The sequence below is a fragment of the Adiantum capillus-veneris genome, chromosome 2 (assembly GCF_014529385.1).
Source record: "Adiantum capillus-veneris isolate H3 chromosome 2, ASM1452938v2, whole genome shotgun sequence".
Taxonomy (NCBI): Eukaryota; Viridiplantae; Streptophyta; class Polypodiopsida; order Polypodiales; family Pteridaceae; genus Adiantum; species Adiantum capillus-veneris.
In genome coordinates, this window is record NC_140932.1 from 49,769,529 (window position 1) to 49,794,692 (window position 25,164).

Here is a 25,164-nt window from a genome sequence, read left to right on the forward strand (position 1 = left end):
GAGGGAGCAACGGCAACGAGCGCGCGTTTTCTTTACGAGCCAGGACACAACTTATGCTTCAAGCAGTTGGAAGCCTCGTTATTGCTGTCATCTCCAAAGGATACAAGACAATTGGCCACTTCCATGAAGAAGGTTAAATATCTGTCTCGATTCATACCTTTGGCATCACAATTATTGTATCCATTGTAGCAAGATCTTGAGCACGGGATGGATGCAAGACATAAAGAACTGGTTTGGGAGATGGGATGCATTACACTTGCTACATGATGCTTCAATTGACTCCCAAGTGAATGAAGCTTTTCTACAACACCAATGTATTACGGCTTGGGAGAAATCCGGTGGGTCACGCTTCATACATTACACCACCCATATTGCCCCCAACTACAAAACTATGTTCTTCGCTGAAAGAGGAAACCGTACTCACACTTACAAGCTTGAACCTATCTCCTTGTCGGTGATACGCACTATCGCAGCCATTCGACTTAGCTCCCACTCCCTTCGATGCGAGACACGGCGTTGGGGCAATGGAGAAGAGTCAAATCAATTGTGCACATTATGCTCACTGCAAGTTTGAGGGTCTATGTATCACACACTACTAGAGTGCTCAGCTTTTGGTCACATCCGAACTTGCTTCTCTCACATTTTTAGCCATGACTTAGACCTACACACTTTCCTCTCCCAGCCATAGTGTGGGCTCTCCATTGCAACTCTCATCACCACAATTTTGGAGCATCAAGTCACTCATCAGCCATACACATACTACATCACATGTAACTTTGATCCCATAGGTCATATTTGACCTCCGAGGACGATACTAAAATCTCTCTCTCTCTCTCTCTCTCTCTCTCTCTCTCTCTCTCTACAGATATGCTAGATTGGCCCTTGAGTCTTCCAGACAGTTAGCTCTACAGGGGGACACTTCATGCTGGTATGCACAGATGACTTCATGGTTTCAGACGCATGGCTTCACCATGGACAGGTTGCCCCCTTTCCAGTATTCTCTTCAGGCACCCTCGCTGTCTCTTACACGGGTGGAGATCACTAGACTCATTCGTCAGGACCTGATCCAGCTCGACACCAGGAGGACATGGATAGAGCCGCCTCAGGAGTTGAGCACGAAGATGGCTTTCTATAGAGAGCATCTTCTCCACCTCACAGGAGATGGGTTTGTGATTCGACCCAGCTACATGGACACACATATGTCTCATGGTTTGCGTTGTGCCATTGGTCAGATACGCACATCCTCACATCAGCTCGAGATTGAGACCGGTAGATTCAGAGGGATACCAGCAGACAGCAGGATATGCCGATTATGCCAGAGAGAGCCAGAGACAGAGTTGCACTACATATGTCATTGCACAGTGTTCTATGAGATACGGGGGCGTTTCCACTGCTTATTCAGAGAGGGTTTTGGTCCTCTATCTAGGGTCATGAGTTATGAGGATCAGAGATGTCTTGGACTATATCTACTTGAGTTACACAGGTATAGAGACACTTTACTGGGGAGAGCTAGAGAGAGGCAGTCCCAGAGACACATTACAGATTTCTTTTCACTAGATATGGGACAGCCAGAGGAGCAGCCACCACTGCAGAGCTCGTCCCACACTCATTCGACCACTACTGGCACTCTCATCGACCGAGCACTGGAGCTACAGAGATACAGACGACCGCGACTGAGGAGAGGAGCTACACAGCATCGACGGAGACTACAACAGAAGATTCGAGCCATACTCTCTCGACATCCAGAGTGCAGATGAGGATGGATCCTCACCATTTCTTCCATCTTTGTTTCACACACTGTTACATCCAGTTTACCGGGTACCTATTGTATCAGCTGCTACACCCACGTAGTTTTAGATTGTAGTAGTAGTAGTAGTATTTTGTTCCACTTCTAGTTCTTTTGTACCCAGACATGGTATTAGATTCACTATTTTGTAACTGATTGGTCTCATAGGTCATTTTGGCCTTTTGAAGACGTTAATATAACATTTCATTTCATTTCATTTCTCTCTCTCTCTCTCTCTCTCTCTCTCTCTCTCTCTCTCTAGTTAAAGTGATTTTGCAGTTTCTATTCATGTGTTGCTGATGATTTCTCGCTTGGAGCCTCTAACAGCATGTACGGACAGTAGGTATCATTTTTAGTGCCAGTTTTTGGAGAGCAAGTACTTTTAGAATTGAGATGCTTTTGGGGCTCTGCTTTTGGGCATCCCTTGTACAATTTATAAGCATCCCTTGGGGCCATGCTCAAAGAGCATATGGACGTTATCACGATTGTGACTATGTTACAGTATTACATCTACTCCTAGTTGCAGATACGCAAAGTGCCATGCCAAGGAGGACCCCTACGCTTGGATGGTCACAACCTTTCGCTCAAGAGACATGCCTCTTCGCCAAAAGCCACACTCCTTTGAGGACTAGTCACACCCCTTAGCTCTACGGTTGCGAATCTTCGTCCAATGGTTGCAGTTCTTCGCCGAAAGGATGTGTCTTTACGTCTAAAGTCGTGTCTCTTCACCATGAGACATGTCTTTCATTTGTGTCTCTTCGTCTCCTATATAAGGAAACTATTGTACTCAGTTTTCAAGCATTCATTCAATCAATCAAACACACATTCAGTCTCTTGAGTCTCAATTTGATCTTAAGTATGAAGTCTTAAGTCTTAATTATAGGATTAGCGCCACTAATCCTCACAATGGTATCAGAGATAAAAATTTTCCCGGGACCCGAAGGTTGTGAGCCTCTCACCCTCGCCGCTTCCCTCTCCCCCCTCTCCCGGAGTTGCATGGAAGCAGAAGACAGGTGGTACACACACCCAAACATACAATGAGGTAACTTAAATTTGTTTCTGTTCCTATTAAATAAATACAGAACAAACTACAGATGTGTGTGTGCGTTGTACCCAGAGAAGCCCTGCACCATGACATTGGGTTGCACCCTTTCACGCTTCGATGCTCATACCCATTCATGTGAAAGGGCACTACCTGGAAACCCTTTGCCTGGCTCGCATCCCTTCCGGCAAGTCGCGACTACCCTTTGTGCAATCGCTAAGTGTTGGCTGAATGTAAGGTGCAGTGGAAGTGAATGTTGATCTTGCTCAAGATGAGTGCTCCGAATTGTGCTCAAGGGTTCCTTTTACTTACGGAAGGGAGAGCCTTTTGTCCTTTAGAGAGAGAATGCAATGATCACAAACAAAGTGAATGCTACTGTGAGTGGAAGTGCTGAGACTGAGAGAAGATAGAGAAGAATATGACACCAGGCGGTTCTCAAACCCTCCTCCAAGGGCCCATCTCTCGATGGCGAGAGAGGTCTATGCTATTGATTGCACAAATCTGGTACAATGGTGATGATGCAATGACTTTATTCTATGATGCTAGAAAAAGGGCTAAGTCGATGTTGACGGCAACGAGGGCGGTGACGACTAATGGTTGGAATCTGGCTGCATTCAGAGGCTGAAAACGCTGTTGATTCTTACTGAAAAACGTTGTTGAAGCTGGCTGAAAACGCTGTTGTGATCAGGCTAAAAGTAGACCTGCTGAAAACGCTGTTGTAGACAGGCTGAAAACGCTGGTGTAGACCTGCTGAAAACGCTGTTGTGGACAGGCTGAAAATGCTGACTCAAAATGGTTGGAAATGCTGGCGCTGAAGGGCTGATGGTACTTGCTGAAAACGCTAGGTCTTGCTGAGGAGGAACGCTAGAGGGCCTGCTGCAAGAGATTGCATGTGCTCTCTTTGTTTCTCCTTCTTCTACTAAGTGACTGCCAGGTTTCTTTTATATTTCCTTAGAATTTTCCCTACTCACTTTTCCAATAAAAGTCACTTATTAATAAATAAGTGAAAAAAGTGTATTTTGGGAGAATGGGCTCTATGCTCTGTAACATGCTCATGATGGGTATTGAATGCCATGCTAATGATTATGAGGTGTGCAACCAGAGGATATGCAACTAATCTAAGTGCCTGGACATGCACGGCCTGCTCACAGGCTCACAAAGGTGCCAGAACACTTCCGAAGCTGACCTAAACCCTAGACCAGAGATAGCTTGTCCACATGCACATAGGGTTAGATGTGCACGTGACATTGAACCCAATCGTTGGCCACCTTGCACCCCTTCAGGCGTCGTGGGCAAGGCGTTTCCACATGCACATAGGGTTAGATGTGCACGTGACAATGAACCCAATCGCTTGCCACTTTGCACCCCTTCACGCGTTGTGGGCAAGGCGTTTCTCTCTCCCAAGCGGCAACGCACGGCTCTTTTGCGTTAAAATTTGTACATTGGAGTATTTTAACGCTGATGGCAGCCCACTTACATTTAAATTATTAAAGGTGCCCAACTTGGCCGGTCAGTCCCAAACTTTTTAAACCTTATGTGAACTCACCCCTTCAATATTCACACACCATACGTAAACATGCCTGCCAGCCAGCGATCGCAACACGTAGACGGTTTGAAGTAACAGATTTACCTTTGGGAGAAGGCCAAACAACTTACAATTTAAAGAAAGACCTGATTGGGAGGAAAGTAGATTGTACTTTTGGATAGTTGATGAATATGGTGCCCAAACTTAAGAGGTAGTGGAAGTCATTAGTGAATCCAGAGAAAGAGCCGAAGCATGGTTAAGTCAAAGTGTTGGCTGTGGGAGAGTTACCTAGCATCTGTCATGTGGTGAACGCTTGGCACAAAGGTGTGGGCATGGGAGAGGCCTACATTGATGGAGGTGCTCAAGTTTGTGTGATTACACAGTCATGTGTCTAGAGACTGGGTCTCATTACATGCGGAAGCTCTGGGTTCAAGATTCGACTGGCAAACTATGCCAAAGTGAAGTGTTTGGGGCTGATTAAGAATTTGGAAGTTGAAGTCTTTAGCGTGAAGTTTATAGTAAACTTTCATGTTATGCCAGCTGGCTTGAGAGCTTTTCCTCTCATTTTGGGACGACCTTGGTTGAGAGTCGTCCGTGCTGTGCAAGATTGGGGCAAGGGCACAATCTGTGTGTATGGCAAGAAGGGTGAGAAGAGGGTGTTTGATATGACTATCAACCAACCTTTGGCACTAGAAGATATGAGTGAAAATGATGAATCCGAAGTCACCAGTGAAGACAGTTCTGCACTACTTCTAGTTCCAGTGATGAGGGTGAAGTGTCATTCTTGTTGTTGGACGAGGAGAAGAGAGAAATTGGTGAAGTACTGCAAGTGTCAGAAGATATAAATGCGTCAAGCCGTTTAGAGAAACTTGAGGAGTTGATTGTCGCCTAAACAGGAATTTCCAGTGAAGAAGGGGTTGATTCAAAACATGTTGAGTACTGATTTGACACAAGGAGAAAGAAGGGAGTACTTAACAATGTTGGACAAGTTTCCAAATCTTTTCATCACTTCATATCAAGAAATAAGGGGTTTTGTTGGAGATCCTGTGAAGATTGAACTAGTTGAAGGGGCAAAGCCAATAAGACAGAAATTGAAAAGGATGGGTAAGGAGCAAATGAATGCTTTAAAGGAAGAAGTGGATAAACTTTTGGATGCAGGGTTCATTGTGCCAGTTGATAATGTTGAATGGGTGAGCCTTGTAGTGGTCACTCCAAAGAAAGATGGGCGTTGGAGAGTTTGCGTTGATTATAAGTCATTAAATGCAGTGACTAAGAAAGATCCTTATCCCTTACCTTTCATTGATCAACTTTTGGATGTCATGGTTGGCTTTGAAAGATACAGTGTCTGTGATGGTTATTCAAAGTATTTTTAACTTATCCTTGCTCTTGAAGACCGGAAAAAGACTACTTTTATCACTCCATGGGGTTGTTTCTGCTTTTGCTGCCAACCTTTTGGGTTAACAAATGGGCCTGGAGATTAAAGAAAAGTGGGTTGGGTCCTTACCCCAATCCTTAGGAAGTTTGTCAAAGGGTTCATAGATAATTGTGTGTATACAGTTCAAGGAAAGAGCATGTTCAGAAGCTTGAAATGACTTTTGCAAGGTATGATGAATGCGGGGGTCAGTTGAACCCTAAGAAGTGTCATTTGGCACAGCCAAGAGTGAAGCTCCTTGGACATGTAATTTCAAAAAATGGGATTGAGGCAGATCCAGAGAAAGTAGAAGCCTTGTTATTTTTTATTTTATTTTTTGAGAAAACGATCCTTCTATTAGTTAATGAAACTGCCCATAGGGCTACAACTTCTACAAGAGAGTGCTACAACAATCATAAAGGGGAGACTCTCCCAATGAAAAAACAACATATGTACAATGAGGCTAAATCGAGAGATGGAAGGAGGGAAAAGCTACACAGGTGGACGGTAGTTCCATCTGAGCACACCCTGGACCATGGTGAAGAAAGGCCCACGGCGCCAGAGTCGAAGGAAAGCCTCTCTACGCTCCTGCATGCGGTCGGAGCTGCCCTAAAATCTCTTGAACTGTCCTCTAAAAGTATGGATCAGCTCTAGCCAAAGATCCCAAACTATCTCTGCTCGTGATATAGGGCGAGCCTCAAAGATCGGAAGCAGCCCGCCAGATGAACCAGAGTGTTAGGTCGCACATGAGCTCCCAACACTCCTCTATCACTGCACCACTCCTGTGGAGTAAGCTCTGTAGCAGGCTGGAGTGTAGGTCAACCCCCCTGCATCACTATCACCCTGCTGGTGGAGGATAGCTCAAACTGAAGTGCCGGACCCATGGAGTGGACCAAGCAGCTGCACCCCAAGTGTACTGCCGTGCTGTGGAAAGAACTGGCATCAGCCGAAGAACACGAAGCCAAACCTGTTGTGCCAAAGGACAGTCCCAAAGACAATGGCGCTGACTCTCCACAAGATGGTCACAAGCTGTGCATGCTGCCGAGAGACCACTATGTACTAGCCAACTCCCAACTGCTGTAGCTCGATGTGCAACCAGCCACTGGAACAAAGTGACTCGCCTCGGCTGTCTCGAGTCCCACAACCTCTCCCAAAAAGCTGACAAGAACTCAGCTATGAGACCCTCCTCCTGCCAATGAGGTGCTGCAGCAGGACGAACCTCTCTCCGTGCTGACAGTTTATGACGTCCCAGTGGAATAGTGTACTGAAAGAAAGGGACACCTGGATGGTCGGATGAGGAGAAAGGGTCTCTCCAAAACCACTCTCCAAGATCCCACTGCACTCATGCCAGTGCACAACTCTCCCAAGCCCACAGCCTCCAGTGGCCAGTCTCAAGAGCTACTGGGTCGGGATCTATGACACAAGTCCTCCTGCAGATGCCCACAACTCGAATCCTCTAAAAACAGTACTCTGCCACCTGTAGGGCCTCTACTGAAACTCGGTGTAAACGTCCCTCACCCTGTAGCTCAAAAAACAGGGAGGGTATAGTCTCTCAGCAAGCCAGAACTGCAATGAGAACCTCCAGTCGCGTGAAGGCCTCCATCCATCTGGGCGCTGCTGACTCCAGAGGTGTGAGCCACTCAGCTGGTACTGCCTTTGTGATGTCCTAACACATGCTTTGCACCCCTCTCATGCCCTGTAGCTGGGTGCCAAGCCTGAGAACTGTAGCCAGTCACCTAAAGTGTGTGCTGGACCCTCTACCATGAGACCCCAGGAAACATGAGGCCTACTACCAACCAAGTGGCCTCTCTGAGTGCTAACCATGGGGTTCCAAACAAGGGGCTATTTCAGGCGCTCCTCCATGCAAGTAGGCTGACGCTGCTCCAGGCCTCTCCGCAGCTGCTCCCAGGAGCGGAGCAGACTCACAACGAAGCGGTCCTCCAGTCTCCTGCTCAGGCCAACTCTGCGCATCTCTGTGAAAATCCATCTGGTCGAAGATCGCCAGGGGCCTCCAGCCTGAGGCACTCTAGCACTAAGCCGCTGAAGCAAAAACTCCTTCCAAGGCTCCTCCCTTGGAAGAAGTCCTCTGACGACAAACTTCCCTAGAAGGGCTCTACTCTGTTGTTTGGGTCTATGATCCCCAACCCTCCCTGAGAACAAGGAAGAATGATGACCTGCCATGCCACTTTGGCCCGGGCTATCTGAGTGTCACGCCTTGACCAAAGGAAGTTCCTGATCAGCCTCTCTACCTGGCTGATGCAGGAACTCTAAAAGATCCAACAAGAAGTGATGTACCACATAGTAGCCAACAACACCTGGTTGAGCACTACAACTCTGCCTGCCATAGAAAGTCGTGCAAAGCTCCAATGTAACAACTTCCTCTTGATGGACTGGAGGAGGGGAGCAATTTGTTGCTCAGAAGTCCAAGCCAACCTGACAGCCCAAGTATCGAATTGCAGTCCCTAGGGGAATCCATCTGAAACCCTCACCTGGCAACCAATCAGGCGTAGGAGCACTACCAACCGAGAAAGCCACTGTCTTTCTCCAGTTGATCAGTGCGCCTGATGCACAACAAAAGGTCTCAAGAGCCTACTCACACCTGGAAGGTTGGCCTCCTGGCCATCCAAGAACAAGGCTGAGTCATCTACAAACTCACCATCCAGTAGCTCATCTCCCCGAATAGGGAGCGCTAAGCCACGTAGACCAACCTACTGCGAAACCAAAAACCTGCTCATCGCCTCAGCATAGAACAGAAAGAAGAAGGGGGCAAGAGGGCAGCTCTGTCTGACCGAGAGTGTGAGCATGAAACGATCACCTCTACCACCTGACAAAAGTACCTAACTGTGTGCCCGTCTGTAAAGAGCTGACACACCTCTAATCCAAGCATCGAGAAGCCCATCCTGCGTCGAGTTCCCTTCAAAAAGTCCCAGTCAACTCTATCATAGGCCTTCTCAAAATCGAGAAATATCACCAGATCCTCACCACGGAGGCATGCGAAGGCAGATGCCTCCCAAAAAGTAAAAATGTTGTCAAGGATACTACACTCCTTGACAAAACCTGTCTCTGTCCCATGTATAATGCTCTCTAGAAGTGGCTGAAGCCTCAAACTCAGAGCCTTGGCAAGAATTTTGTAGGATGAGTTGAGGATGGTGATGGGCCGCCATTGTCAAATCTCATCCAAGGAGCCACCCTCCTTGGAAATGAGGTAAATCAGACCCTCACTCATGTTGTAAGGCATCTCTCCTATGTGTAGGATATACTGAAAAGCGCTGCAGAGATCTGAGCCAAGCAAGCCAGGTAGAAAGGTACGTAGTGTACGGTACGGTTTAGGTACGTACGGAACGTACTTCCGTACTAAACCAACCTTTAGGACCTAGGTACGTGATAGGTACGTACCATTTGTAAAAAAAGAAAATTACACTAAATTTAAGTTCACAGACCTTTCAAAAGAGAGATTGTAATCCTGGTCGATTAAAAAAGCCTAAGGGTCTCTCCCTTTCACCCTATTATCCCAATCTGAAAGCGCCTCTAGCGCGAGTGGTCCGTGGAGAAAATGGCCCCAAAAAAAAACGAAAAAACAAAAACAAAAAAAACACCCCCAAAAAAAAAAAAAAAAAAAAAAAAAACTTGCCGTACTGTACCGTACGGAATCGTAAGGTACGTACGTACGGATTCCACCTTGCAAGCAAGTCCAAGTACTCCAAGAAAAAACTGGGAGTCAAACCATCCTCAGCTGGACAGCTACCATGGGGAAGTGCTCTAAGGGCCGCGTGGAGCTCCTCTAGCTGAAGAGGCAGTTCAAGCCTCTGGCGCATCTCCTAAGTCACAAGACAAGGCATCTATGCCCACACCTGCTATCTGCATGCATCCTAACGCTATGACTAAGGCTCTGTTGACAACAGGTCACGGTAAAAGTCAGTAGCAACTGCACGCATGTCCTCTGGCTCTGAAGCAACTGACCCGTCAGGCCTCCTCAACTGGTTGACCCTGGCATACGCACGTCTGGGCCCCACTGTCTCAAAGAAAGCCCATGTCCCACTGTAACCTACCTGGGTCCACTGCGATGCTTGTCGATAAAAAGAAAACTCATGGTGCCTCTTCTCTGTGCTGGAAAGCTCCTGGCAAGCGTACTGCAACCGCTCCTCCAACCAGGGACTGTTTGGATGCTGCTCCTGCATCCTCTGCAAGGGAGCAATGCCTCGTCGAAGACGCTACTCCTCCTCCCATGCTGCAGCCAGGCGGCTGTAGCCTCTTGGAGAAATAGCCGACTAAGCTGAGCAAGTCTAGAGGCCACTCTGTCAGCAAGAGATTCCTGCATGTCTAAGCCCTCTGTCCAAAGGGCCACCACTCGCTCTCTGAGCGCAAAGTCCAACAAGACCCTCTGAGGGATGCGTAGCATCGTGCTCCCCCTCCTCTGTCTATCTGTCACTGTGAGAATCAGTGGTGCATGGTCCGAAAAAGAAGTTCTGGCCAGAATGCAAACTATCCCACCCAAATCACAAAAATGGTCGCTAGTGTAGAAGTAATCTATCCAAGATAGATTCACTCCTCCCACTCTGCGGTACGAGCGAAGCTAGAATGCTGCCACACATCTGAAAGCCGCAGAGTCGTACATAACCTCTCCCAAGCTGCCAACTCAACTCCATGCGCTGTAGTGTGGCTACCTCCAATCCTATCAGAGGGGTCCTCCAACATGTTGAAGTCGCCCCCAATGCACCATTGCTCTGCTTGCGGCAAAGACTCTACAATGTGAGACCAAAACTCTGGACATGCACTTGCCACATTGGGCGCATAGATGTTCAGGAAACCCAAGAGTCACCCCTGAACCTGCATAGTAATCCACTGAGGCCTGCCAGGCACAATAATCCCTCTATCCACAATGGCCTGCAGCCAAGAGTCCGCAATAGTCATACATACCCCTCCCTGGATACCACCAGGTCCAAATGCAGCTGACCAAAAAGTCTCATATCGTCCACACAAAAGCTAACCACAACGTCTAATGAGGCTCTCACACAGATGATGCTCCTGTAACATAAGAAGGTCAATCTATCCTCCCACAAGGCATCGTTGAAGCTCCTGACGCAGTCGGCCCCTCTGACGTTGAAATCGGGGCCCACCTAATCCTTGCACGTTCCATGAGACGATCCTCATGGGGAGCGAGGGAGAATTGATGCTGTAGCAGCAACTAACCATGCTATCTTCGAGGCAAGCTGGGATTGGGAGTAATCCGTATCCGAGCGTCTCCGAGATAGCCGACTGCAAAGAGTGTCTAGCCAAAGCCCAAGTAGAATGAGCCGTGCGCAAAGCAACCTCCTCTGTCCAAGAGTCCTTACGTATGTGTACATAACATGGAGGGCTCTGCGTGTCAGCAAAGAAGTGAACCACAATGTGTCTACATCCTGCCAAGTCTGGAGGTGTCACGGAAAACTTGGCCAACGGCCACAGAGTCCGAACCAAGTCCGTAACCCCTAGGTCTCCCATGTGATGAGAGAACTCTAGGGCCTGTGCCTACAGCCACTCCAACACTGAGTCTAGAGTCCACTCAGACTGGTCCCTGCCGCATAGGGGAAAAGGGAAGCCAACCGTTGAGTCCAAGGCCTCTATCCCCGTAGCTGCAAGGAACAATACATGAACTCTGAAGCAAGTTTCCTCAAGGTCTGATAAGGGGTCGCCGAGAAACCGTGTAAAGTCGTAGGAAAAGAAATCCCAACGACGACGAATGTCGAAGCTCGTCAGACCACGAGAAACTGTTGCAAAGGGGGTCGTCTACACCAAGAGAGGGGGTCGCAAGAAAGACTGTCCCTCTCTCGCCAAGCGACTCGTGGCAAAAGCGTTGCCAAGAGATCTCCTAGAAACCGAGGAAGGTCCTGCCCCCTGGGATAGCTGTGGGGATGGAGCGGGAGGAGATGTGGGAACAGGGGGCTCAAGGGAGAAGGGGGGAGCGGGGGAGCGGCAAAGGGAGGAGGGCGAGATGGAGAGGCAGAGGGAGGAGGTGGAGGAGGAGGGGCAGGAGGGGGGAAGGAGGGGTTGTCGAGGGTGAGGCTGAGGTGGAGGCTGGAGCAGGGACCTCGTCCTGCTGAAGAGGGTCAAATCGGTTCCCTGTGGGAACCCATTGGTGCTGGACAGGAGCCTGGGGACCACTCTGAGTGCTACGCTGGCGCGGTGGCCCCTGTCGATGTCGACCACGAACCTGTTGCCAACCCTCCTCCGCTTGAGCCCCAGGCTTGAGAGGGTGGCTTTGCCTGCGTACCCTAAGACTCTGTCTGCTGTTGCTGGCCAACCCTTGAAGGCTGTGGCTTAGCTTGTGGTGTAGGTCGGAGTCTCCGCCGTGGACAGGCCTTCGCAAGATGGCCCATCTGTCGACAAATGAAACACTGATTCGGGAGGCCCAAATACTCCACGCTCTGTCAGAACCAACCACCGCTCACCCGAGGTAGTAGGATGACCTTCGGGAGAGTGTGGGTGTCCCAAACTAGAACACGTACTGTGGGGATGCCAGCCGCCTTGGCAGCTACAGAGGCTGCCGTGCGAGGTGTCTCCAGGACAGTCCTACTCCCTCCTCAGGCCGGGGAAGCAGACTAAGATGGGCAGGTCTGCCTCCTCGACAAGAACGTCGGTAGTTGGGCCGAAACCGTAGCGCCACTGTCGAAAGTGTGCTCGAACTTCGCGGATGGGCTCATCATAATGACCTTGGACACCATCTCGGGAGTCTCAAACTCTATCTGGTAGTAGCCACGTCCGAGAAGCTGAACATTGAGAATCTTGTCTACCTCTGCGAGAAGGCGGGCCTGAAGGAGATCGCGCAGTTCCCCTCTGATGGGTCTGGTGCCGAGAATCTTGCAAATAACAAAGGTGGCCTGAAGGCGCGCCACCTCTGCCTCTAAGCTCGCTTGCTCTATCGGCGAAAGAGCAAGTCGAATGGTGGGTTCTGCAGGGTCGGGCGAGGGGGATGCAGTGGAGTTCCTCTGTGGCGGAACAGAATCCTTCATCTGTGTTTGCTGCTGCAAGGGCGAACAAAGGGGTGTCGAAGGCGACGAAACGAGCGTTGAGAGTCGAAGCCGCTGTGAAACCGGTTCTGACAACGACAGAGACTCGAGGCGGGGGGGATGGCACAAGCAGGAGGAGCAGGGGGAAGGGAGCGAGATGATGGGCAGAGGCAGCGGGATAGGGAGGGAGGGGGGCAGCGCGAACAGGGTGGGAGGGGACAGCGAGGGACAGGGTGGGAGGGCCAACGGGACAACGGGAGAGGAGGCAGCGAGGTGAGGCGATATGAGGAGAGCAGCCAGGGGCAGCAAGGCGAGGGGGGAGCGTTGTGAAGGGGGGAGGGCTGGGCCGGGCTGGCGATGGCGGGCAGAGCAGGCAAGGCGCGCGAGGGAGCAACGGCAACGAGCGCGCGTTTTCTTTACGAGCCAGGACACAACTTATGCTTCAAGCAGTTGGAAGCCTCGTTATTGCTGTCATCTCCAAAGGATACAAGACAATTGGCCACTTCCATGAAGAAGGTTAAATATCTGTCTCGATTCATACCTTTGGCATCACAATTATTGTATCCATTGTAGCAAGATCTTGAGCACGGGATGGATGCAAGACATAAAGAACTGGTTTGGGAGATGGGATGCATTACACTTGCTACATGATGCTTCAATTGACTCCCAAGTGAATGAAGCTTTTCTACAACACCAATGTATTACGGCTTGGGAGAAATCCGGTGGGTCACGCTTCATACATTACACCACCCATATTGCCCCCAACTACAAAACTATGTTCTTCGCTGAAAGAGGAAACCGTACTCACACTTACAAGCTTGAACCTATCTCCTTGTCGGTGATACGCACTATCGCAGCCATTCGACTTAGCTCCCACTCCCTTCGATGCGAGACACGGCGTTGGGGCAATGGAGAAGAGTCAAATCAATTGTGCACATTATGCTCACTGCAAGTTTGAGGGTCTATGTATCACACACTACTAGAGTGCTCAGCTTTTGGTCACATCCGAACTTGCTTCTCTCACATTTTTAGCCATGACTTAGACCTACACACTTTCCTCTCCCAGCCATAGTGTGGGCTCTCCATTGCAACTCTCATCACCACAATTTTGGAGCATCAAGTCACTCATCAGCCATACACATACTACATCACATGTAACTTTGATCCCATAGGTCATATTTGACCTCCGAGGACGATACTAAAATCTATCTCTCTCTCTCTCTCTCTCTCTCTCTCTCTCTCTCTCTCTCTCTCTCTCTCTCTCTCTAGTTAAAGTGATTTTGCAGTTTCTATTCATGTGTTGCTGATGATTTCTCGCTTGGAGCCTCTAACAGCATGTACGGACAGTAGGTATCATTTTTAGTGCCAGTTTTTGGAGAGCAAGTACTTTTAGAATTGAGATGCTTTTGGGGCTCTGCTTTTGGGCATCCCTTGTACAATTTATAAGCATCCCTTGGGGCCATGCTCAAAGAGCATATGGACGTTATCACGATTGTGACTATGTTACAGTATTACATCTACTCCTAGTTGCAGATACGCAAAGTGCCATGCCAAGGAGGACCCCTACGCTTGGATGGTCACAACCTTTCGCTCAAGAGACATGCCTCTTCGCCAAAAGCCACACTCCTTTGAGGACTAGTCACACCCCTTAGCTCTACGGTTGCGAATCTTCGTCCAATGGTTGCAGTTCTTCGCCGAAAGGATGTGTCTTTACGTCTAAAGTCGTGTCTCTTCACCATGAGACATGTCTTTCATTTGTGTCTCTTCGTCTCCTATATAAGGAAACTATTGTACTCAGTTTTCAAGCATTCATTCAATCAATCAAACACACATTCAGTCTCTTGAGTCTCAATTTGATCTTAAGTATGAAGTCTTAAGTCTTAATTATAGGATTAGCGCCACTAATCCTCACAGTGGTATCAGAGATAAAAATTTTCCCGGGACCCGAAGGTTGTGAGCCTCTCACCCTCGCCGCTTCCCTCTCCTCCCTCTCCCGGAGTTGCATGGAAGCAGAAGACAGGTGGTACACACACCCAAACATACAATGAGGTAACTTAAATTTGTTTCTGTTCCTATTAAATAAATACAGAACAAACTACAGATGTGTGTGTGCGTTGTACCCAGAGAAGCCCTGCACCATGACATTGGGTTGCACCCTTTCACGCTTCGATGCTCATACCCATTCATGTGAAAGGGCACTACCTGGAAAGCCTTTGCCTGGCTCGCATCCCTTCCGGCAAGTCGCGACTACCCTTTGTGCAATCGCTAAGTGTTGGCTGAATGTAAGGTGCAGTGGAAGTGAATGTTGATCTTGCTCAAGATGAGTGCTCCGAATTGTGCTCAAGGGTTCCTTTTACTTACGGAAGGGAGAGCCTTTTGTCCTTTAGAGAGAGAATGCAATGATCACAAACAAAGTGAATGCTACTGTGAGTGGAAGTGCTGAGACTGAGAGAAGATAGAGAAGAATATGACACCAGGCGGTTCTCAAACCCTCCTCCAAGGGCCCATCTCTCGATGGCGAGAGAGGTCTATGCTATTGATTGCACAAATCTGGTACAATGGTGATGATGCAATGACTTTATTCTATGATGCTAGAAAAAGGGCTAAGTCGATGTTGACGGCGACGAGGGCGGTGACGACTAATGGTTGGAATCTGGCTGCATTCAGAGGCTGAAAACGCTGTTGATTCTTACTGAAAAACATTGTTGAAGCTGGCTGAAAACGCTGTTGTGATCAGGCTAAAAGTAGACCTGCTGAAAACGCTGTTGTAGACAGGCTGAAAACGCTGGTGTAGACCTGCTGAAAACGCTGTTGTGGACAGGCTGAAAATGCTGACTCAAAATGGTTGGAAATGCTGGCGCTGAAGGGCTGATGGTACTTGCTGAAAACGCTAGGTCTTGCTGAGGAGGAACGCTAGAGGGCCTGCTGCAAGAGATTGCATGTGCTCTCTTTGTTTCTCCTTCTTCTACTAAGTGACTGCCAGGTTTCTTTTATATTTCCTTAGAATTTTCCCTACTCACTTTTCCAATAAAAGTCACTTATTAATAAATAAGTGAAAAAAGTGTATTTTGGGAGAATGGGCTCTATGCTCTGTAACATGCTCATGATGGGTACTGAATGCCATGCTAATGATTATGAGGTGTGCAACCAGAGGATATGCAACTAATCTAAGTGCCTGGACATGCACGGCCTGCTCACAGGCTCACAAAGGTGCCAGAACACTTCCGAAGCTGACCTAAACCCTAGACCAGAGATAGCTTGTCCACATGCACATAGGGTTAGATGTGCACGTGACATTGAACCCAATCGTTGGCCACCTTGCACCCCTTCAGGCATCGTGGGCAAGGCGTTTCCACATGCACATAGGGTTAGATGTGCACGTGACAATGAACCCAATCGCTTGCCACTTTGCACCCCTTCACGCGTTGTGGGCAAGGCGTTTCTCTCTCCCAAGCGGCAACGCACGGCTCTTTTGCGTTAAAATTTGTACATTGGAGTATTTTAACGCTGATGGCAGCCCACTTACATTTAAATTATTAAAGGTGCCCAACTTGGCCGGTCAGTCCCAAACTTTTTAAACCTTATGTGAACTCACCCCTTCAATATTCACACACCATACGTAAACATGCCTGCCAGCCAGCGATCGCAACACGTAGACGGTTTGAAGTAACAGATTTACCTTTGGGAGAAGGCCAAACAACTTACAATTTAAAGAAAGACCTGATTGGGAGGAAAGTAGATTGTACTTTTGGATAGTTGATGAATATGGTGCCCAAACTTAAGAGGTAGTGGAAGTCATTAGTGAATCCAGAGAAAGAGCCGAAGCATGGTTAAGTCAAAGTGTTGGCTGTGGGAGAGTTACCTGGCATCTGTCATGTGGTGAACGCTTGGCACAAAGGTGTGGGCATGGGAGAGGCCTACATTGATGGAGGTGCTCAAGTTTGTGTGATTACACAGTCATGTGTCTAGAGACTGGGTCTCATTACATACGGAAGCTCTGGGTTCAAGATTCGACCGGCAAACTATGCCAAAGTGAAGTGTTTGGGGCTGATTAAGAATTTGGAAGTTGAAGTCTTTAGCGTGAAGTTTATAGTAAACTTTCATGTTATGCCAGCTGGCTTGAGAGCTTTTCCTCTCATTTTGGGACGACCTTGGTTGAGAGTCGTCCGTGCTGTGCAAGATTGGGGCAAGGGCACAATCTGTGTGTATGGCAAGAAGGGTGAGAAGAGGGTGTTTGATATGACTATCAACCAACCTTTGGCACTAGAAGATATGAGTGAAAATGATGAATCCGAAGTCACCAGTGAAGACAATTCTGCACTACTTCTAGTTCCAGTGATGAGGGTGAAGTGTCATTCTTGTTGTTGGACGAGGAGAAGAGAGAAATTGGTGAAGTACTGCAAGTGTCAGAAGATATAAATGCGTCAAGCCGTTTAGAGAAACTTGAGGAGTTGATTGTCACCTAAACAGGAATTTCCAGTGAAGAAGGGGTTGATTCAAAACATGTTGAGTACTGATTTGACACAAGGAGAAAGAAGGGAGTACTTAACAATGTTGGACAAGTTTCCAAATCTTTTCATCACTTCATATCAAGAAATAAGGGGTTTTGTTGGAGATCCTGTGAAGATTGAACTAGTTGAAGGGGCAAAGCCAATAAGACAGAAATTGAAAAGGATGGGTAAGGAGCAAATGAATGCTTTAAAGGAAGAAGTGGATAAACTTTTGGATGCAGGGTTCATTGTGCCAGTTGATAATGCTGAATGGGTGAGCCTTGTAGTGGTCACTCCAAAGAAAGATGGGCGTTGGAGTGTTTGCGTTGATTATAAGTCATTAAATGCAGTGACTAAGAAAGATCCTTATCCCTTACCTTTCATTGATCAACTTTTGGATGTCATGGTTGGCTTTGAAAGATACAGTGTCTGTGATGGTTATTCAAAGTATTTTTAACTTATCCTTGCTCTTGAAGACCGGAAAAAGACTACTTTTATCACTCCATGGGGTTGTTTCTGCTTTTGCTGCCAACCTTTTGGGTTAACAAATGGGCCTGGAGATTAAAGAAAAGTGGGTTGGGTCCTTACCCCAATCCTTAGGAAGTTTGTCAAAGGGTTCATAGATAATTGTGTGTATACAGTTCAAGGAAAGAGCATGTTCAGAAGCTTGAAATGACTTTTGCAAGGTATGATGAATGCGGGGGTCAGTTGAACCCTAAGAAGTGTCATTTGGCACAGCCAAGAGTGAAGCTCCTTGGACATGTAATTTCAGAAAATGGGATTGAGGCAGATCCAGAGAAAGGTGCCCAACTTGGCCGGTCAGTCCCAAACTTTTTAAACCTTATGTGAACTCACCCCTTCAATATTCACACACCATACGTAAACATGCCTGCCAGCCAGCGATCGCAACTCCCCCTTTCTTCCAGTGCTCGCAACCCTTTGCTGTCTATGCCATGGCCACCGAGGAATACGTACACATACCCTTCCTCTCGTACATAGACGCAGTTCCGAAGGAACCCCCCCCCCCCCCCCCCCCCCGGCACCCGAAGTGATAAGTATTCCAAATTTCCCCAATTCCAGAGGCACTTTTCGCTCACGAAGCACCTATCCAAGAACCTGTTCTTGAGCCAGAACCTACTCCTACACCTGGTCGTGTTCCCTTTGAGACGTAACCATGCCGAATTCTCACGACGGAGGTGGTCAATCTGAAGACGCCCTTACTCTTATCAAGGAGCAGATGGCCACACTTTCCACAAGCTTCGCATCACTTCACACTCGCTTGGATCAGATGCAGACGCAAAACACTTCACGAAGTCATCCTACAACTTCTCGGACGACTAATGCCGCTTCTTCTACACCTTCCAAAGCTTCAGTAAACAAACAAAACGAACCAAATCCAACTGATGAAGTAGACAATAGCGAACTTTAATTACTTTATAAAAATTTTAATGCTGCACAAAAGAAGGAGCTTGATGTTAAACTGCCGAAACCATATAATGGTCGCCACGACAAGCGCATGCTGGACCAATGGCAATTCAAAATGGAGGTCTACTTGTCCAACACGGACTTAGTAGAGAGTAAAAAAGTTGCACTTGCTAGTTCTTTGCTCAAGGATACAGCATTTCTTTGGTGGCAATGATGGGTTATTGATGGTAAACACACACCTTCTTGGGATAAATTCTGGCGGGCTATTCGCAAGGCGTTCGAACCTGCCAATGCGGATTTTCATACCCAGTCCTCTCTTCGCCGCCTGAGCCAAACTGGTTCCTTGGCCGCGTACATCACAAAGTTTCAGAGATTTACTCTAAAGATAGAGGATCTCAGCCCCTCTCATAAACTACACAGTTTCATTGACGGACTTGAACCGACCTTGAAGGACGATGTGCACAAATACGACCCTACCACCTTGGGTGCTCGCTTTTCACAGCGCGATCGCAGAGAAAGCTATAACCAAAATCAGTGTAGCAAACTCCAGTGTCACTTTCACAGAACACACAGTTAGTACAGTTGGTCTGGTCTGGTTCACACTGGACGGACTCTCTGGGTTGGGCAATGACACGTGGCAGGGATACGGACAGTGGTCTAGTGGACATCGTTGCCAAGTCACCACCACCACTCAGTTTGGGGATAGACTTAGATGGCTGACATTTATGAGCCGTTGGTGGCTCTTTATGGTTGTACATATGAGTAGTAGTTGTTGGGTCATGATTATCATCTTCTTCATATATGATCCAGCATCGTCGTCTAGAGTAGTGAGTCTATACAAATAGCACGTCTGCACCATCCCTGCACATCTGAGCCTCGACACCCCCATTGTACCCTTGAGTTCTGGGCTTGAACTGAGTGTGCTGCCACGCCAGAGTCTGTATCAATTCCTTTGAGATAGTCGAGTCCATATGTTCTAATTTGCTGCTATGTCTCTGTGTTGATTTACTGTTATCTATTGTTTCTTGTGTTTTCATTCTGTTTTGAGTGAGATGTCACGCACATTGCACTGAGGAGCACCCACTGTAGAGAGCACGACACACTATCCGCAATACAAGTGCTCTCAATTTTGGCACACCCGATGGGACCTCAACTGAAGTCTCACTCTCTGTTGAGGTACAAATCGAGGAGCTAGCTGGTTTACCTAGCCTCGCCTACTTTGCCTTGCCTAGTGCAGCTTGCTGGTCTGGTCCAATTTCACCCTAGACAGCTTAGTCTAGCTAACCTAGTCTCTCGCCCTGCTGGTCTGGTCCTCTCTCGCCTTGGTCCAACTAGCTCTCGTCTTGGTCTAGTCCTTCCTCGTCCCTGGTCCAGCCACGTGTCTAGTGACTCGCCCTGGTCTAGTAGAGTCTAGACCGGTGTTTAGCCAGTTAAAGGTCTTCTTGCCCAAAGCTTGGTTGGGTTTGTGGTTACTGCATGACACATACAAGGCGGTCATTAGTTACAGCGTCAAAGCGCACTACTGAGTCCTCTAAAGTACTACCACAGACGGCATCAACCACTGGTACCTGGTAGAAGTCCACCAACCCCATTACCCATACCTCCACATACGGCATCTTCCATTTCTCCATCCGGTTCTACATCATCCAGGTCACCTTCCCCATTTAAGCCCTCTCCCAATTTGTTTCAACAAGCTATTGAGCAACAGGCTCCTGTGCAAGAGGCCATGGAGAAGGAGTTGACCAGTGTTTTGGCCAAGGTAAACATCAAGTTTCCTACTTTCAAGGGCCTCTCCTCAAAAGATGCAGACGACCATGCAAGGAGGTTTGTATCTCTCTGTAGAGGTCATGGTCTTAATAGAGAAGATGCTTATTTGGTGTTGTTTCCATCAACCTTGGATGGTTTAGTAGACAAATGGTACAGTCAGTTTGCAGAAAATCACTTTCCAAGTTGGGCAGCTTTAAGACAACAGTTATGTGCAGCATTCAGGCTAGGTGACTTCCAGGAAAAGGTTTTGGATGAGTTGGCCAACATGGTGCTCCAGCCAAAGGAGACTTTTGCAGAACTCATGACTAAAACCAAGTCTCTGGTTGCCAAGTTTCCTCAGCAACCAGGGGAATTTATGGTCAAGAAGTGGGTAGAGAAAGCTCTTCCAAAGACGTCTCAACAGAAACTACGCGAATGTCTTTGACCTCAAGCATCTCTGGAGGAGTTTATAGTGGCCGTTACCAGGATAGAAGGAGCAAGGAGGCTATTCAAGGACCCTCTTCAAGTGGAGACTGCCTCAGCAGTCACGGAAAATTCCTCTGACCCCTTGTTGTCTTTACGCAGGGAGTTAAGAAGCACTGAAGTTACAAAGAGCACTTCAAGAGAAGAGGTCCTTCTCTCTTAGGCCGGAAAAATCTCCACAGCAAGAGGCTTTAGACCAAATCAAGCGGGAGCTAGAAGAGCTCCGGGCACAGCAAGACACAAAGCCGTCGATGGTGTGGTGTTCCTCCTATCGCTCTACAGGGCATCCTCCTCAGGACTGCCCACTTCGAGCCTACTACCATTTCTCTGAGAATCTTGGCCATGATGACAAAGTGTGCTATTATCTGAAGGGAATGAGGCAGCTACAACAGAGCCTCACCCCCAACCTTCAACAAGGGTTGACACCTGCATCCAACATGGTTTCACCCTATGGCCATCAAAACCCTATGCCACCTCTGCTGACAACACCTATACAAGGTATGCACAACAACTTTGCATCTCCCAGCTTTTATCATGCTAATGCTCCTTCAGTTCCCCAAAGCTTCTACACATCAGCATCCGTCCCCATGCAGCAAGGTCTGAGACCACCTCGCCCCTCCAATAGGCCAATTTTGTGCTACAGGTGCGGGGAGTATGGACATTATCAGAGCAAATGTCCGTTGCCAGAAGAGTCCCCTCCTTGCCGACACAGCCCTGAAGCTAAGGATCACTATAGTAAAGACTGCCCAAAACAACGCGCATCCACATCTGCAAGCACAAGCCAAAACCAGCAGTAGTTTACATTCGCAATTATTAACCTAATCACAGTAAGCACCACTCCACAGGCCCCGCCTTCCACTCTTGTAGTTGCCTCTCAAAATGGGTTGAAACAGGTGGAAGAGCCTGGTGGTGTGCTCACACGGGCACAGAGAGCTGCTCTTGGTCTTAGCCTCCCTGACAGTCCAACTTTTTCATCTCCAGTCACACAAATGAGTCAAACTCTCCTAGTAGCTGACAAACCAGCAAGTAGTGCCAAGAGCCAACCTGCCTCTCTTCTCTCGGATATTGATGATGCTTTCATGGAAGCAGTAAAGGACTTGCAGAAGCTCAAGATACCAGAGCAAGCACTAATCAAAAGAGAGAATCCTACAGCAGAGACTATCTTGAATAACACCTTTCAGCAAGTGTCATTGTACAACATGCTTCGACTTGATGCCAATTTCCAAAGTGACACCCTTTCCATCATTCAATCTCTATATCCTAGTGCAGGGCCTAGTGGCGGGCACCTAACAGTGCAGCCCTTAGAGTCCTACATGATTTCGTTGAGTCAAACTCCCCTAGTAGCTGACAAACCAGCAGGTAGTGCCAAGAGCCAACCTACCTCTCTTCTCTCAGATATTGATGATGCTTTCATGGAAGTAGTAGAGGACTTGCAGAAGCTCAAGATACCAGTGCAAGCACTGATCGAAAGAGAGAATCCTACAGCAGAGACTATCTTGAAAAACACCATTCAGCAAGTGTCATTGTACGACATGCTTCGACTTGATGCCAATTTCCGAAGTGACACCCTTTCCATCATTCAATCTCTGTATCTATTGCAGGGCCTAGTGGCAGGCACCTACCAGTGCAGTCCTTAGAGTCCTACATGATTTTGTTTCCCGCTGCTCCGCTCACTGATTTCAGAAGTCCTCGTCTCACCGCGTCTATTCTAGGGCGCGACTTCTTCGGTGTCATAGTGGATGGTGGTCGGGTATCAACTTGATGCCCGAATTCACTATGATGGAATTGGGTCTCCAGCCTACCCGGCCCGCTCCCTTTACAGTGACTTTGGAAAACCAGAGAACTGTCTACTGTCACGAGGACGTGGCAACTGCTAACCTTAGTTGTTGGTTTCTTTCCAATGATTTTTGTTTAATTTTTGAGACCCTCTTTTTGAAGTTGCAAATGGTCGGACATTGTATGGCCAATGTGAATGGTAGTTTCACCCGTAGACGGAAAGTTGGTCGGCATTGGAACTCGTAAAGTAAAAGGATGTCTAGGCTCAGTTCAAGATCATGTAGGTCCACCCGTCGCACTTAGCAAGCTGGTGGATACTAGGAAGTGAACTCAATAAAGGCATAAAGTCAAGGTGGGATCACCAACAAAAAGTTCACAGGACACACAGTTAGTACAGTTGGTCTGGTCTGGTTCACAATGGACGGACTCTTTGGGCTGGGCAGTGACACGTGGCAGGGATACGGACGATGGTCTAGTGGACATCGTGACCAGGTCACCACCACCACTCAGTTTGGGGATAGACTTAGCTGGGTGACATTTATGAGCCGTTGGTGGCTCTTTATGGTTGTACATATGAGTAGTATCTGTTAGGTCATGATTATCATCTTCTTCATATATGGTCCAACGTCGTCGTCTAGAGTAGTGAGTCTATACACAGCACGTCTGCACTCCTTTAACTGAGGCTCTCATTTTAAATGGGAGGGAATGTCACTATTGTGACTATGTTACAATATTACATCTACTCCTAGTTGGATACGCAAAGTGCCATGCAAGGAGGACCCCTACGCTTGGATGGTCACAACCTTTCGCTCAAGAGACATGCCTCTTCGCCAAAAGCCACGCTCCTTCGACGACTAGTCACACCCCTTCGCTCTACGGTTGCGAATCTTCGTCCAATGGTTGCAGCTCTTCGCCGAAAGAATGTGTCTTTACGTCTAAAGTCATGTCTCTTCACCATGAGACGTGTCTTTTCATTTGTGTCTCTTCATCTCCTATATAAGAAGCCTATTGTACTCAGTTTTCAAGCATTCATTCTTTCACAAACTGTTGACGTGTCAAAGCCTAAAGAATGGAGCCAACTAACACAGATGCCGGCCGAGGGGCCTAAACCCTAAGAAGAACAAGTAACAGAAGAAGAAGTCCTACCAACTTATGGGGAGCCCATTCGATGGGGCCCCAAGTGACAAAGGATTAAAATAAAGCAGCACCTGCACACACGTAAAAATTGATGACGTGGCAGATTTCCAAAAATTGCGTTGGCATGATGACATGGCAAGCTGTACGGATTTCCACATTTTGCACTGGCTGATGATGTGGTAGCTGTACGGATTTTCGTGATTTACGCTGGCAGCTTTTTGGCTTTGCTTTTGGACCAGATGCTTTTGAGTTTTGAAGGCTTTTCATTGTAAGTGCTTTTCAGGCCTAGGGCCTTTAAATATGCGGTTAGGGCTCATTCTCTGGCATGCTTCCTAGAGAAGGTGCGGAGTCTGGAGTACCGGCTTGTACTGTGTTGATGCAATATAAAGAAATACCGAAAGGGGCGCCAAGGTTTGGGGCCAATACTCTCTGGGGTGGAATTCCGCCACTCCGTGTCGTGTGTCATCTCTTTCTATCAGCTATGTTTTTATTGAAGTGCTAAAAGTCTTTTCAGTCTGTTCTTTTCTATTGGCACGTGGTGCCCGTCTTGTGACAGTGGTATCAGAGCATCAGGCGTGTGCTTTTCTGAAAGCATACCGGTCCTACATAAGAGCAGACAGAGCTATTGGAATTTTATTTGAGGTATCTTCGGCGCCTCCAACCCCGGGCTTATTTGGCACTCCCACCCTTACTTCATCGCGCATCGGACGCACTCCCGTCTTCACCGTTCATGTCTTACAGGGCATAAGCCATTAAGATCACTTGCAAGAGAAGGATCCAAGATTTGTTTCGAGCTGCTGTTTTTCTCAGAGACGGTACCATGCAGATATCTATGGCTACCAAGCTGCACACTTCCAAGGACTTGGCAAGCTTTCAAGAAAATTTTTGCCCGAAGTTATATGGTTTTTTGCATCTTCCTTCGGAGTGCAACTTTTGGCAGAGTGGGGTATGTTGAAATGCTTGCCATGGAAGCCCTAGCAGATAGTTTCTCAACATCTCCTAGTAGATGTCTCTTCGCGATCAGATGACCTTGGAGATCCAGTGCGATTGCTATATTGGGACTACCATCGCTGCCAAAGAAACATTGTTTGTCTAAGAGCTGATGGACCATGTTGTGCTCGGATACGACCCTATGGAATGAACCTAACCCTAATTTTTGGTACAGGTTTCAGGATGGAAAGTCAGTCGACTTTTCGAGCTCGAGTGATGTCGAGATTGCTTTTTAAGTTTGAAATCTGTTTGAGAACTTGTTTGGTGATCCTATTTGGAATTTGTTTGAAATGAATGGTGTAGCCTGCTACAGTGTCACTTCACAGGATAGGCAGTTGGACAGTTAGCTACAGTTGGTCTGGTTCAC

At 47.8% G+C, this 25,164-nt stretch overlaps 1 protein-coding gene across 3 annotated transcripts in view; it reads right to left on the reverse strand.

The window, feature by feature from the left end:
• The window catches only part of LOC147462754 (uncharacterized), a 76,579-nt gene that overhangs the window by 38,450 nt on the left and 12,965 nt on the right, over positions 1-25,164 (reverse strand). The window lies entirely within an intron of this gene.